Source organism: Crotalus tigris, unplaced genomic scaffold, assembly GCF_016545835.1.
Source record: "Crotalus tigris isolate CLP2741 ecotype Arizona unplaced genomic scaffold, ASM1654583v1 scf7180000017774.6281472, whole genome shotgun sequence".
Lineage (NCBI taxonomy): Eukaryota > Metazoa > Chordata > Lepidosauria > Squamata > Viperidae > Crotalus > Crotalus tigris.
This window is the reverse complement of record NW_024096625.1, coordinates 1702731-1714962: the sequence shown is the minus strand read 5'-3', so window position 1 is coordinate 1714962 and position 12232 is coordinate 1702731.

Genomic DNA, 12232 nt, shown 5'->3' with positions numbered 1-12232 from the left:
ATAAATACTAAAAATGTTTATATTCAACTTGGTATATACTGAAAATATTAAAAATTATATTTGTTTAATGTAGACAAAAGAATATTACAGGAAGAAGAGAGGATCAAGAAATATATTACCAACATATTAATTGTAGAAATCAATTATCATTGACTGTTTTAAATATATGAACCCAGACAACACACTGTTCACGAGGCACTAAAGATTGTTATTGTAAAAAAATAATAAAATATATTTTTTTAAAAAGAGATGGGTGGTTTTGAAAAAGCAGGCATACATAGTGAGGTGAGTGCTCTTAACGTAGAGGCATTTTCTGGAAAGGGAAACCCCCCCCCCTTTTTTGTATGGACCACAAAAATCTAGAAGCTTTAAAAACTTTTGGCCAATGTCCTCTCATGACTGCCATAATACAATAGTTCTAAAGTTGAAGTCGTTAGCCCAGTCATCTCCTCCCAACATCTGGCATCAGCCACCATTACCAGAGCATAGATAAAACCACCCCGCAAATGCCAGATGAGTTACTGGCAATGCTGAAAGGGGCTTTAGAAAAAGATAATTGGTTCAAAACCACAAGCCAAGAAAGCACCATACAGGATGGCTTAGCCTGGATGGGGGTCAAATTGTATATAACAGAGAATCAGTGGACTCTAATCCTCAAAAAAAAAACCATGACTCAAAGACTGCAGGACATTTTGGTTTTGTAAAAACCTTCCACCTAGCAAAATGCCAATTCTGGTAGTCATCTCTGAAAAAGGACATTGAGAGCTAGGTGGCTAGCTGCCCTATCTGTTTATAAGCCAAGAGGCATCCAGGGAAAACCCCAGGTCTCCTACAATCAGTAGCAAAACCCCAAGCACCCTGGAAAAAGAGTTCTTTATAGTGGAACTTTATAGTGGAACTACCAGAGAGCTCAGAAAACATGGTGATCTGGATGATAACCAACCCCTTCTCCAAACAGGTGTACTTCATGCCTTGCCCCAAGATCCCCTCAGCACGTATCCTGGCCAAGCTCTTCATTCAACACATGTATAGACTTCATGGGTCCCCACAATGAATCAACTCTAATTGTGAGGTGCAGTTCACTTCACAATTTTGACAGGAGTTCCTGAAACTACTTGGCGCCATCCTGGACTTAGCTTCTCCCATCATCCCCAGACAAATGGAGGCTGTGAACATGCTAATGGGGTCTTGGAACAACACCTGAGATGGTACGTTAACTAACACCAGGACAACTGGGCTGACCTCCCTTTTGCAGAGGTAGCTTATAATAATGCAGTGCATAGCAGCACTAGTTTAACACAATCCAAAATCGTGACAGGCCAGGACTTTGTGGCCAAATCAGAACTACCACTGACCAAACCACAAACTATCTCGTTTGTGGAGTGGACTGTTAAACTTCAAAACATCTGGCCAGTAGACCGCAAAGCCCTGGAAGAAGCATAAGAGAGATACAAAAAACAAGCTGACAAAAAATACTCCAAACCGAAAGACTTTAACAACGGGGACAAAATCTATGTATCCACCAAATATTTCCAGTCCATGCAACTCACAAAGAAGGGGATGTCAAGCCAGAGGTGTCAATCCAGAACAGACTGACCAATCAAGGATGAAGCCATGAGAATGGAATGTGAACTTCAACCAAAGAAACGCCAAAACCGTTCCCAAAACATCTAATTTGAATATCATTAGACACTGATGGACTGGTCTTGGGGGGAGGGCCAGGGAAGGGGGAAAAATGCATGCTTTGTGTGGAAATATTCAGATACAACTTTGCTTATGCTGTAACTGCTTGACTTTAGCAAAAGTAAACCTTTCACTTCAAAGTGAAATAGAGAGCCTTTTTTTCCTAAATGTTCAAGTTGGGATAAGCCTGACATTAACTTACTAAGAAATAGGTTGTGGTCTATTTTGTCAAATGTCTCACTGAAACCCAACTATACTATGTCCACAGAATTTCTCTGGTCCACTAATTTAGCCCCTTTGTACAAGTAGGACATGAGGTGATAATGAGAAAATCTGGGAAGTGCAGCACAATTTCATGCTAAGCGTTAGCTACATAAAACAAATCAGACCAATCAGCTTAACATCAATACCTGGAAAGATCCTAGAAAACATAATCAAAAAAACGATCTGCGAACAACTACTGTGTTTCCCCAAAAGTAAACCCTACTCCAAAAGTAAGCCCCAGCTGATTTTCGGGGGGATTTTTGAAAGTAAGCCCTAGTGTGGGGCAGGGCAAGTCGGCCCAGATCTTCTGGCTAGCTGCCAGAGAGCCCCTCCTGCCACCGGCCTGCCAAGGTCCTTCACCAGCAGCCGCCTGTGGAACCAGCTACTGTCCCACCGTCTACTTGCCTGCAACCATAATGAACAAAACCATCGGCGAGCCCTGGCCTCCACCTGTTCTGCCTGCTGGCCCTACTGCTGCTGGGACATTTCTCGGCTGCGTCAGGTGCTATGTGGTAACAAAGTGGCTGCCCGTGCTGCTTCTGCTTCACGGGGCTCTTTGCCCACCTAGCCACACTGCTCTGGGCTGCCTTGCTGGGCTGCACCTGCCTGGCATGGGGCGAGTCGGCCCAGATTTGAAGTGCCAGCCCGCCACCGGCCTGCCAGGGCCATTTGCCAGTGGCCACCGGTGCCACTGTGCTGGCCATGCCTTTGGGCTGCTTGAGCGCCAGCCTGAACGCCTACTTGCTGCTGCCACCAGCCTGCCAGGGCTATTTGCCAGCAGTAGCCGGTGCAACTGCACTGGCCACGCCTCCACCTTTGGGCTGCTTGAACACCAGCCTGCACGCCTGCTCAGTGCTGCAAGCGCCGGGCTAAGGGCTGAACCTGGCACTCTTCGGGCCCTGGCATGCACAGCAGCTTTCATGCCGGCTGGGTACTTTTGGCCTCTACTGGCTGCTCCCGCCGGATCGCCTTCTGTCCAGCTGCTGCCACCGCCGCCGCCACCATGAGGTGAGGCAGGTGGCACGGGGGTGGAGTTGCTTCCTTTCGCCTGCCAGACACCTGCCAAAGCCGCGCAGGGTAAGGTTGCCACACCCGCTCCTGCCCAGATGCCCTTGCCTCTCCAAGCGTTTTTTTTACTAACCTGCTTCAGCTGCATTGCATTTCTCTGTCACTTCTCAGCCTTTGTGGGACAAAAAATGTTTGTGGGACAAAAAAAAAGTTCAATCAGACTTTCTTATTTCTCGTGAGATCTTAAGAAGTTAGAAAGTCTGATTGAACTTTTCTTTTTTCTTTTTTATTCCATAAACAGCCCTTAGTCCGGCGCCTTCAGCAATGAGTAGACCCTGGCGAAGGGCCCTGGCAGACCAGCGGCGGGGCGTCACTCTGGATCTGGGCCGACTCACCCCACACCAGGCTTGGCACCCTTTCCACCACCACTCACCATGACTGCACCGGTCCACCACCACTCTTGCACTGCATTGCTTCTCCACCCCACGTACAGGCCCCTTCTCATCTGTGTGCTCACGGCCTACTGATACCAGTAGAAGCAAACAAAGTCATAACTAGTAGCCAGCACGCATTTGTTAAAAACAGATCATGCCAAACCAATTTCATCTCATTCTTTGATAAAGTTACTAAACTAGTAGACCAGTGAAACGCAGTGGACGTAGTATACTTAGACTTCAATAAGGCATTTCACAAGGTAGACCACAACCTACACCTTGGTAAGCTAGGAAAAGGTGGAATAGACAACATCACCACCAAATGGATCTGCAGCTGGCTAACAAACTGTATTCAGCGAGTAGTCTTCAATGACACTACATCCACATGGAGTGAAGTAAGCAGTGGGGCACCACAAGGTTCCATCATAGGCCCAGTACTCTTCAATATCTTCATAAATGACTTAGATGAGGGAATTGTAGGGGAACTCATCAAATTTGCAGAGGACACCAAACTGTCAGGAGTAGCCAACACCCCAGAAGACAAACTCAGGATCCAAAAAATCTTGACAAACTTGAACAATGGGCCCTATCCAACAAAATTAGTTTCAATGTGGAGAAATGCAAAGTCTGACATTTAGGCAGGAAAAAACAAAGGTACAAATACAGATTGGGCGAGACCTGACGTAAAGACAGTAACTGTGAGAGGGACTTGGGAGTCCTGGTGGACCATCACTGGCAGCAACCAAAAAAGCTAATACAATCCTGGGTTGTATAAACAGAGGCATAGAATCAAGATCACGCAAAGTATTATTACCACTTTATAAAACTCTAGTGCACGGGTCGGCAACCTGCAGCTCCAGAGACGCATGCAGCTCTTTGAGCCATCACCTGCGGCTCCAGAGCCTCCTCTGCCATTTGCAGAGGAGGGGGCACTTGCACTTCCCTTCTGTCTCTCTGCCTCAGGTGGACTTCCCCCTCGCAGGGCTCCTGATTGACCCTGCGCCTGAGTGCCCCACCCCTTGGGAGAAGCGCAGCTAGGAAATCCCTTTCCTGAGCTGGCCCCGTCTGAGGTGCACGGGGCCATAGAGCTGTGCGGGGAAGCCCCAGGATCCCCACTGGGAGCGGCCCGCCAGAGGCTCCGCTGAGCAGGCCAGTCCTCCCGCAAGCCGTGGCCCAAGGGAGAGCAGCCCCAGCGATTGCCAGTCAGTGTGACCGTTGGCCCTGCTGGCCGGGAAGGCATGCCGGAATCACGGCTGCCAGGAAAGAAGAGGGAGATGCAGCAATGGTAGGAGAAGAGAGACTCCTCCTGGGGCTTGGCACTGGTGGCGGCTTCCTTGTCCTCCTCCTCCCCTTCTTCCTCCTGCTGCCCCAAGGGCGGCACAGGCGGTGCTGGGGCAAGAGGGGCACCCGGGGGGCCAGCTGGGCCGGCATAGGTGCTGGCAGGGCCGATCAGGCAGAGCAGCCACAGCATTGCAGCCAGGGCCAGCGCGGCACAGTCCCTGCCACAGCTACATCGGATGGGCGGAGGGCGAGCCAGGCAACGCAGAGTATTGGTTGGGTCGGCAGCAGTGGCTTTCTCACCCTCCTCCTCCTCCCCTTCTTTCTGTTGCTGGCCCCCGGGCGGCTCAGGCGGGTGCCAGGGCAAGAGGAGTGCCCGGGGAGCAGCCAGGCTGGCGGAGGAACTGGTCAAGCAGAGCAGCCATAGCATTGCGGCCAGGGCCAATGGCCCATGTGGCACCAGCCCCCACCGCCGCCTGCCGCAGCTACATCAGATGGGCGGAGGGCGAGGCCAGGCAGCGCGGAGTCTTGGCTGGGGCAGCAGCAGCAGCTTTCTCACCCTCCTCCTCCCCTTCTTCCTCCTGCTGGCCCCCAGGTGGCTCAGGCGGGTGCCAGGGCAAGAGGGGTGCCCTGGGGGGAGCAGCCGGGCCGGCGGAGGGGCTGGTCAAGCAGAGCAGCTGCAGCATTGCGGCCAGGGTGAGCAGCCCGCCGTGGCTACATCGGATAGGCAGAGGGTGAGGCCGGGCAGTGCGGAGTCCCAGCTGGAGCGGCGGCGGCAGCTTCCTCGCCCTCCTCCTCCCCTTCTTCCTCCTGCAGCCCCCCGGGTGGCAGTCCAGGTTGGGGCAGTGGCTGGTGCCAGCATCACTCCCTGGGCAGCCGAACTGGCCCGCGTCTCCCTGAACCGGTCCGGGCGGCACTCCCGGGGGGGGTGGCTGCCAGTGGGGGCATTGCTCCCTGGGCGGTCCCTGGGCAGCTGAGCCCATTGACTTCCATGGGGACGCTTGGCAATGGCCGATTGAAACAGCTTGATCCTTGATCCTTGAAACAGCTTCAAGGATCGAGCTGCGGGATGGCTTTGAGTGGCAGAGAGAGACACAGAGATGCAAATGTGTCTCCACAGGAGATGCAGCAAGGGCAGGAGATGAGGAGGAGTCAGCCTATGTCTGTGCACATGCACAGACTTAATCGGAGGCTTCCAAACCTGACACCCATACACACGTGGATGTCTGGAAAAAAAGGGGGAAAAGTGGGTATGACTATTTAAAGACCCCCACTTTTCCTTTCCTTCCTCCTCTTTGGCAGTGTTGACTTCTGCTCCTCCAATCCTGGTTGCTCCTCACAGTCCCTGCCTGCCACAGCTATTTCTGAGAGCGGAGATCAGCTGCCTGCTGGGCAAGCCCCGAAAGCTTTCTTCCTCTCCCTGATCTTGCCTTTCTTGCTCGCCCTTTGATAGAGGTGTCTGCTGGGTTTCCTCAACCTCCTCCCCCCCCCGTTTTATTTTAATCCCACCAACGCCTCCCTCTTTTGCAAAGTTGACATTCCGGGGACTCAGACCTCACTTCACTTCTGGAGTCACTTGGCGAAGCTTGAAGGAGAGGCTGCCTGCTCCCACCTCCTGCGGAGCAGAACTGCTGCTTCCTCGCCCTCCAGCAAAAGAACCCCAGAGAGGTGGAAGACGTCCTTTCTCCCACTTTCTGCTTCTCATCCTCTTTTCCGAGCACCCCAACCAGAGCGAGCCAGAAGCCTCAACTCCGGCTTCCCACAGCAGGCTGAGATAGGCGAGCCTGAGCAGGCGTCTGCTGCTGCCTCGGAAGATTTGCCGCAGCAGCTCTTTCTCCCCGTTGGCCTCCTCCTCCGCTCCCTGGGAACCTTCACGACAAAAGGCGGAAAGAAGAAAGTCCCAGAGAGGGAGAGTGTGGGGTGGGGGGAGAGCAATCTTTTCTGAGGGGAGGAGAAGCCAGGATGGAGCTGGATGGGGGCAGAGCCGGTGCAAGTCTCGCCTTAGGCTCCACTCTTTAATCAAGCCCCCTGTCCATGCGCACACATTATGCAGCTCCCAGTTTTTTCTTTTGTGAGGAGAACGGGTCCAAGTGGCTCTTTCAGTGTTTCAGCTTGCCGACCCCTGCCCTAGTGAGTCCACACTTGGAATGGTCACCATATCACAAAAAAGATGTTGAGAGTTTGGAAAAAATTCAAAGAAGAGCTACCAAGATGATCAAAGACCTGGAGACCAAAACATACAAAGAACGGCTATGGGACTAAAGAAAATAAGAAATAGGGGAGCGTTCCAGTATCTGAGGTGCTGCCACAAGGCAGAGGGGGGCAGGTTGTTCACCAAAGCACCAGAGGGAAGGACGAGAAACAATGGTTGGAAACAATCAAAGAAAGAAGCAACCTGGAATTAAGGAGAAACTTCCTGACAGTGAGGACACTCAACCAGTGGAACAGCTTACACCCAGAGATTGTGGGTGCTCCATCACTGGAGATTTTCAAGAATGGACATTCACCTATCTAATTCATTATTAGAGGATTCTGGTATGAGCAGGTCATATTGGGGAGAAGCCATATTGACTGCCAATTATATAGTTAACAGGCTGTGGAGTTCCTCCATTAATAATACTCCATATGCCATTCTATATGGGAGAAAGCCATCACTGGCACATTTGAGAATTTTTGGAAGTACTGCGTGCGTACATATTCCGAAAGCAATCAGAAGAAAGAGACAGCAAAAGGCAAGAAAGCTCAGGTTTGTGGCTATGAGCCAGGGTCAAAAGGATATCGCTTTAGCGATCGAAATAAAAGAAGGTCTGCTAATTTTGCAGAACAAAATTGGGACAGAATTAATGCAAATTCTGGATATGTCTCACTTAATGACGGTGATCTATTTAACGACAATAACTCATCTAATGATAAAAAAATGATTATTGAAGATGTCACTGTTCAGGGAGGAGAGGCTGAACAAGACATGAAACCAGAAAGACTTGAGACACAGGAACAGTTAATACCACGTTGGTCAGAGCGATGTAACAAAGGCATTCTGCCTGACAGGTATTCTTCCAGCAAGGTAAAGGTTTGCAATGTGTGATATGAGCCAAGAAGTTATAAAGAGGTGTTGGCATTACCAAAAGCTGAACAAGAAAGATGGAAGGAGGTCATGGATAAAGAGATGAAATCCATGGGAGAACATGAAGTATTTAAATCAGTGATTTTACCACAGGGAACCAAAGCTGTGGGTTGTAGGTGGGTATATAAGAAAAAGGTATTGCCAAATAATGATGTACAGTATAAGGCCAGGTTAGCGGCACAAGGTTTTTCACAATTAAAGAATTTGGGAGAAATAAAAAATTATCTCTGTGTAGAGATACAGAAAAATGAAAAAGGTGGTTATATTCTCAAAGGAGAAAAATTGAGCAGTTATTGAAAAATATAATATGAAAGATTGCAATACTGCTCCCACACCCATGAGTACAGATTTTTATAATAGTTTAAGTGCGGACAAAGGTGAAACCTGTGATCAAGGGATATATCACTCAGCAATAGGGAGTTTGTTATATCTATCACAGTGGTCCAGACCAGACATAGCTTGCGCAGTAAGCATTTTGAGTCGTTTTACTGCTGCACCTATAAAGTTACATTGGATGGGTGTAAAAAGGGTTCTCAGATATTTAAAGGGAACTATAAATTTGGGTCTTCAAATACAGATTACTGAGGAATTGAAATTAAAGTGTTATGTCTTGATTCACAGTGATCAATCAGGATTCATAATAGGGCGATACATGAAATATGTTAGACAAATTATTAACTTAATTGAGTATTTGGATAAGAACAATCAGATTTCCGTGGTTTTTATATTTTTGGATTCTGAAAAAGCCTTTGATCAATTAGATTGGCAATTCTTATTCTCACTGGTAGAGAAAATGAATTTTGGGGATAATTTTTTACATGCACTTAAAGCTATATATCAGCAACAATCTGCTCAAATTGTTGTTAATGGGGGATTGACTGAGACTTTTAATATTGAAAAAGGGACAAGACAAGGATGTCAATTATCTCCATTGTTATTTGTTTTAACATTGGAGATTTTGTTGATCCAGATTTGAGAATCAACGGTAATCAAGGGCATAAAGATAAGAAAAAATGAGTATAAATTACGGGCTTTTGCGGATGATTTGGTTTTGATTTTGGAACAACCGATTAGAGTGGTTGTTCCACTCTGTATTAGAACTTATAACACAATATGGAAAAGTTTCTGGTTTTAAAGTCAATAACCATAAGACTAAGATATTATCTAAGAATATGTCAGCCAATGACAAGGAAAGTTTGGTTAAAGCCACAGATTTTCAGATGGTGAAAAAGGTTAAATATCTGGGAGTATATTTAACTGCCTCAAATGGAAAATTGTATAAAAATAATTATGAATTACTATAGGCAAAAGGATTTAAATGACTGGAAAAAACTGCAATTGTCACTGTTGGGGAGAATTTCAGCTGTAAAAATGAATGTTCTACCAAAGTTTCTTTTCTTGTTTCAGATGATACCTATTTTAAAAAAAGATGTAAATTTGGAGGAATGGCAGAAGGGTATCAATAAATTCATTTGATCTGGGGAAAAACCAAGAGTTAAGTTTAAGATTTTGCAAGATGCCCGAGAAAGAGGAGGACTTAAAGCATCTAACTTGAAATTATACTATGATGCAGCCGCCTTAACTTGGATAAGTGATTGGCTTAATTTAACAAATAAGGATATTCTTGCTCTTGAAGGGTGGGATTTAATGTATGGTTGGCATGCATATTTAATTTTTAATAAGAAAGTGGACCGGGCTTTCAAATCACATATTTTGAGGAGTGCTTTACTTCAAGTTTGGAAAAAGTATTATTATAGGTTAAACTATAAAATACCCATCTGGGGGATTCCTAGACATACAATTGAGGGGATTTCTAAGGGGATGAACTTTGATAAAATTTCGTATAAAGAATTATTAACTTGGTCTGGTTCGGATTGGCATTTAAAATCTCTAGATGTATTAAGGCAAGAAAATATTCTACAGTCATGGTTTCAATATTTACAAATAGTGGACAGGTGGACTGTAGATAAGAAAGAAGGAATAACACTAGAAGATGGAAATCTGGTTATTCAGATTAAAGATCAGAGTCAGGCCCACATAAAAAGAATTTACAATGCTTTAATAGAATTAGACTCTGAAACAGAATTGGTTAAAGACTGTATGATTAAATGGGCTCAGAATATCCAGGAACAGATCCCATTGGACTTATGGGAGACAATTTGGATTAGAAATGTTAGATTTACACAAGCTCAAAATTTGAGGGAAAATTTTTATAAAATGTTTTACAGATGGCATTTAGATCCTAAAAAACTATCTTGTATGTATCCAAATGTACAACCCAAATGTTGGAGATGTGGTAATATGGATGCGACATATTTTCATGTTTGGTGGAATTGTAAAAAGGTAAAGGCTTTTTGGATTATGATTTGGTGGAACATTCAAAAGATTTTTAAAAGGAAGATAAAGTTCACCCCTCAATTATTCCTATTGGGTATCTTTGTGGATTTAAATGACAAAGAAACTACTTTAATGTTGAATTTATTAACTGCAGCAAGGTTATTAGTAGGCTCATATTGGAAGAAGGACTCGTTTCCTACTTTAGAAGAATGGATATTTAAAGTTTCTAATTTTGCAGAAATGGCAAAAATTTCTGCTTATTTGAAGGATCATACACAAGAAAGATATATTATTGTATGGAGAAGATGGATAGATTATATTCAGAAAAAAATGGGACTATAAAGTTTCATTTACTTTATGAGTAAATTTTATAGTAACTGTTGTAGAGATTTGTTTATACGACTTAATTTAAGGGGAGTTAAAGGTTAAGTATGATTTTTTTTCTTTTTTCTTTCTTCTTTTCTTTTTTTATTATTGTTAACTTTCTTATTAATAACCCTGTACTCTGCTCTGGGAAGCGAGGGGGGGAGGGTTGAGGGTGGGTGGGTGGGTGGGTAATGATAATATAGTCATGGAAATGCTTGGGCATTTCTCCTATGCTGCGTTCATGTGTGTTAGAGGGATGAGAGGGGAGGAAGGAGCAGGGAGGAAGTAGGATGGTTAGAGGAGAAGGGGAGGGGAAGAGAGTAGGAGGGGAGGAGAGAAAGAGGAGGGAAGTAGGGAAGGATTAGAGAGGGTAGATGCGGCTGGGGGGAATGGGCAGGCGGTACCAATGGAGGAATTTATTTTAATTGAATTGTATTTTGTATGAATAAATGGAAAATAAAAACTTTTTATTAAAAAAAAAGAGTTAGGAGCTGAATTTTCAGTCTCAGGTTTGTCTCTGTATCTCTCCGTAAGAAGTATTCATTGAGCTATGTTGCTGTAAAGAAGAATGTATGGTATTATAAATATTTTGATATAAATATAAAGGTTATTTTGAATCAGCTAAATGCAGTCAACTGTGAGAGCTTCTGATTTATTTTTTCACCAATAGAGAAATTAAAATTCTCTAACAGAACTTAAAGCTGTTTACCAGTAGAATGTTTACTGAAGATGTGACAATGGGAAAAAAAAATACAATGTACAAATACTGGTAGAAAGCTAAGAGATAATATGTAGCTAGTTAAGAGGAATGAGTGTAAAAAGTGAAAATAGCCATGCATATGTCCATAATGGAACCAAGAATTCAGTATATCAACAATCACAGAACAAAATTAAATGGTCTGGGAAAATTTATGTATAAGACACTGTGCTGGCTTCCGGTTCCGGATCGTGGAGCCTCCGGACATGCGGAGAGAGCCTTCTCGCCGCTGTTTGATTTCCCTTCGTCAGAAGACCTTGGAAAGGGTCGAAAGTTGCCCTGCAGGGGCGACCAACCTTGGGGAAGACTCTTGCTAGATCGCAGAAGGGCAGCAGTCCTTCCGTTTGATCTGAGGCAGCTCCCAAGAACCGATGAAGAAAAGATCAGCCATTAACATGGCCAATCATCAAGTTGCACCAGCCGAAAGCCAAAATAACAACTAAGCACAACGAAGCAGGAGTGGAGGATTGGGGTGAGACCCTTTTTTTTACCTTTCTTCTTCCCTAACCACTTTCCTGTGAAAGCTCCTTGAAACTTTTCCCTGCTCTCAATACAGTGTCATTTGCGTACTTGGGATATTAAATTTTTTGGGAAAAAAGGACAATTAATCTCAATAACCAAATAACTGGAGTTTTGATTTGTGGATACCTGAGGGTCCTAAAACGTCCTATTATAGAGACTTAATATCTTCTTTAACTATTAACTTTGGAAAATATTTTTTTTGTGTGTTTTGACTGAATAAAAGGCTATTTGGCGTCTGGGAAAGGATTTTTTGGTCTGCTGGGGACATCTTGTGGTGAAACCTGGCATAGCAACTGATTTTTTTTCTTATCAATTGTTCCTGTTGATTTCCCTGATTTACCCTTCATATTATCTAAAAAGATAAGAAGTGGAAACAGCTGGGTGGTGACAATAACTTTTGCAAAGTGTGGAGGTGGACAATGGCTGATTTTTACTAAACATAGCCTCCACTAAAGGACT